This window comes from Eriocheir sinensis, chromosome 59 (assembly GCF_024679095.1).
Source record: "Eriocheir sinensis breed Jianghai 21 chromosome 59, ASM2467909v1, whole genome shotgun sequence".
In the NCBI taxonomy this organism is placed as follows: Eukaryota; Metazoa; Arthropoda; class Malacostraca; order Decapoda; family Varunidae; genus Eriocheir; species Eriocheir sinensis.
In genome coordinates, this window is record NC_066567.1 from 10,095,617 (window position 1) to 10,099,723 (window position 4,107).

The 4,107-nt window shown below is 43.5% G+C and overlaps 1 protein-coding gene across 6 annotated transcripts in view; it reads right to left on the minus strand.

Annotated features, from left to right (window-relative positions):
- Positions 1-3,638, minus strand: part of LOC126985566 (ATP-binding cassette sub-family C member 5-like) — a 110,704-nt gene extending 107,066 nt beyond the window's left edge. For all 6 annotated transcript variants that reach the window (XR_007738791.1, XR_007738792.1, XR_007738793.1 and 3 more), the window contains exon 1: positions 3,615-3,638. The gene's annotated coding sequence lies outside the window, so the exon portion shown is untranslated. The remainder of the gene's footprint in view (positions 1-3,614) is intronic.
- Positions 3,639-4,107: the final 469 nt, after the last annotated feature.

A 4,107-nucleotide genomic window follows, 5' to 3' on the forward strand; every position in this document is an offset into this window, starting at 1 on the left:
CGCAAAACTGATCGATAGACGGGACACGCAACACAGACACACACACACACACACACACACACACACACACGCAACACAGACACGAAACACAAATAGAGGGAATAAACGATAACACACACACACACACACACACACGCAACAGACACGAAACACAAATAGAGGGAATAAACGATAACACACACACACACAAATGAAACACACGATTACTGGTCGTTTCGTGCCCTACTGTTTCGTACCATTCCCTGGTCGTTTCGTACCATTGCGCTGGTCATTTCGTACCATTGCATTAAACTTTATAGTTTCATAGTAAACCTTCAAAGTGAGCCACTACTGTCCATTTGTTACAGTTTCTGGTTTTGTTACATTTCTGATTTGGACCAGGTTCATTAGTAGGAGTCATTAATAGGCAATATAAGGGTTAAAATACAATAAAAACTTTATTGACTGATAGTGGCAGTGGTAGTAATTAATTGGTACAATAGATGGTAACAAAGTAACAGTTACAAAGTATCCAAATGATTAACCTCTCAATCTTCACAATGATCCATTGATGTACTGCACTGTTGCAGGTGTGCAGAAGTAGGGATGTCACCATTGGCGTAGCCTTTCCAAGGGCGTGTAATCGCTCTTGTTTACACATTGCCGTCTTTCTGCGACACCTCCGTAGCTTGCCCTGTGTCACCAGTTTCATTATTTTGAAGTAGCCAAAATCAGTGCTCTTTCTTGATCATATCTCAAGTCTGTTACCTAGAAGTCTTCGGCAACATGAGTCATGTTGAGCTGAAACGAAAATCAGAAATTTCTAGATACATAACTATTAATGAGCAGGTGACCAAGATGTTAGTCTGCAAAACTGCTCACCTCAAAATCTACTGTGGATGGATGGATCCTTTGCTCTCAGTTTTTCCCTAGCGCGATTGGCCACTCGCTGAGCTGGTCTACATATAGCACTATGGCTGCTGTATCGCCTGCAGACTCTAGCGCATCCTGGGCCAGTTTACCACTGGGTTTGAATGATTCTTTTGTCGCTGCCGACTTGACCTGTAAAAGTAAGCATCTGTCAGTAATATCTTTCGTAATAACCACGATGGGATGCTGTCTTCGTCTTAGCGCCCAGTCGTTGTTGGGTCACATTACACGTAGCAATGCTCTACTCTTCCTCAAAAGCAGCGCCCCGGGATCGCCTGCATGGTTATGCGTCTGTCCTCTTCGGTGCTCGCCTTCACTTTCGATCACTGAGGCGTGGCAGAGATTTGTTTTACTTCTAATAGTGCACCACCAGGTTGTACTCGATTTTGAATGACGTTTCTTGGTGTGCGTGAAGCCTCTGGTATCCACCAGAAGGTCACCTTCCCTTTGGTGCCGCCTTGCACCAATTCGTACGTAATTGGCTCATCTTCCATAATACTGTCAGGAATTATTCCTTCCGTCACACACACTTCCATAGCAGTACGGCGCGTACTCTGGATGGGTTCATCTACGCCATACTCTTTGGTGTCGACTTCTGTTGACTCGGCTAATTGTGTTCCTGGGTTAACTGATAGCATTTGTTCGGGAGACTGCGGGTCACTACTTTCAACCCGCGCTGACTCCTGTAAGAAATAATCCAAAATTCTCCCAGTTATTAAACTTGAAAATATATTGTATCATGTACTTTGAAAAATTATTGGCTTCCCAGCAACCAAGTGGACGGCAAAACGTGCCTCGGCTAATCCGTCGCTGATGGGACCATTTACTTTGGACTCTTTGGTCTGTGTCGATTTCTGAATTGCATCGTTGGTCACACTAGTCACCTCGTTTGGTACAACCTGAAAACATTAAATAATTAATGTTAAGTATTCTGGCGCAAACTCAGAAAGTTGAATAATGTTGAAAATTTTATGGAAACATTTACAGAAAGAATTTTCATGAATAATTACCTTTTCCTTGCGTTTGTTTGATCGGCAAAACTTGCACATCCAGTCCAGGTTAAGATCTTGCCTCGCGGCATCCAAGTACGTTTTCCTATCAACACCAGGAGTGGTACGTTTTCGTCCACTTGCCATCATGAAAGCAAGATGACGATGCACAACTTACACGATGACCGAGAAGTAGAAGATAAACGATGATGAGACCGCGGCGATATGAGCGTCGGGAACAGTATGCGTTTCGAAATGCAACTGACCCTACTCTCCAATTTCTACCTTATCTCCATTCTCGGATTGTCAACACCCAATATGTGATGTTTAGAATCGAAATGAATCAAATCATAAAGAATCATCCCAATTCATGCGTTTACACCAAGCCAATCGAATCGAATAAATTCATGGAGAATCACGGCCCCTACCTTCTTCAGCGGTATGACCATAGCTGTTGATTCTGACAATTGGACTGGGTGTTTCGTACCAGATATAAGTCGATTCGTATATACCTGGTACGAAAAGACCCGGGGGGTACGAAACGACCAGATTCCAAACACACACACACACACACACACATTCCAGAAAACTCACGGAAAAAGTAACACACGGGGTCATACTTTGCAACACAACAGAGAACACATAACAATACAAGAAGAACAAGATGAGGAAGCAGGAGAACAACACCACCACAACATCCAAGAAAACAACACAAATAAAAAAGGAAAACATCAAAACACTAATGAACCCGAACACCTGTGGACGTGAGCAAAAGGTTAATGACTGACTGCAAAGGTGAAAAAAAGAGCTAAGGAGAGAGAGAGAGAGAGAGAGAGAGAGAGAGAGAGAGAGAGAGAGAGAGAGAGAGAGAGAGAGAGCAAAACAGAAAAATGGAACATGAATAAAAGAAAAAAAAGGGATATGGGAACGAAAATTGAGAGAAAGGAAGGATATACAGAGAGAGAGAGAGAGAGAGAGAGAGAGAGAGAGAGAGAGAGAGAGAGAGAGAGAGAGAGAGAGAGAGAGAGAGAGAGAGAGAAACAAAAGTGGAACATGAATAAAAGAAAAAAAAGGATATGGGAACGAAAATTAAGAGAAAGGAAGGAAATACCGAGAGAGAGAGAGAGAGAGAGAGAGAGAGAGAGAGAGAGAGAGAGAGAGAGAGAGAGAGTAGTATTACAGCCTATCTCTTGAATAAGAAATAAGGAGAGAAAGGAGGTGAACGGAAGTGAGGTGAGAGAGAGAGAGAGAGAGAGAGAGAGAGAGAGAGAGAGAGAGAGAGAGAGAGAGAGAGAGAGAGAGAGAGAGAGAGAGAGAGAGAGAGAGAGAGAGAGAGAGAGAGAGAGAGAATTAGCATTGCGTCATATTAAAACACACACACACACACACACACACACACACACACACACACACACACACAGCACTTACATGTTAACCACTTTACAAACACAAACAAACAAACATCCACAAACAAGAAACAAACAAACACACAAACAGATTATCCGCCGCAACACAAACACGTGATCGAAAACACGAAAGAGAAAAAAAAATAGCAAAACAAAAGATGAACATGAGAAAAAGAAAAAAATATTGACACAAATACGAATGAAGGACAAGGAAGGAAATACCGAGAGAGAGAGAGAGAGAGAGAGAGAGAGAGAGAGAGAGAGAGAGAGAGAGAGAGAGAGAGAGAGAGCGCAACACACACGTCCGTACCACACAATCCTTACGGCCAGACTGACTTCTCTCTCTCTCTCTCTCTCTCTCTCTCTCTCTCTCTCCCCTTCCTCCCACTCCAGTCAGCTGATTGCGCCTTCTCCTCCCTTCTCTCCCTCTCTTTTCTCTTTCTTCTCTCCCTTCTCTCCCTTACTTTCTCTAACTGAAGGAGTAAAGAGAGGAAGAGTAGGAAGGGAAGGAAGGGAAGGGAAGGAAGGAGGGAGGGAGGGAGGGAGAAAGAGAGAAAAGGGAGGATGAAGAGGACTTATTCTCCCCCCTCCTCTTCCTCTTCTTCCTCCTCCTCCTCCTCCTCTTCCTCCTCCTCTTCTTCCTCCTCCTCCTCCTGCTTCTCCTTTCTGTTACTACTACTACTTTCCATTACTATTACTCTCTCTCTCTCTCTCTCTCTCTCTCTCTCTCTCTCTCTCTCTCTCATTGGGGCGTCTTGTTTTCTTCCTCCTTTTCATCTCGTTTTATTCCTTTAATGTTGAGA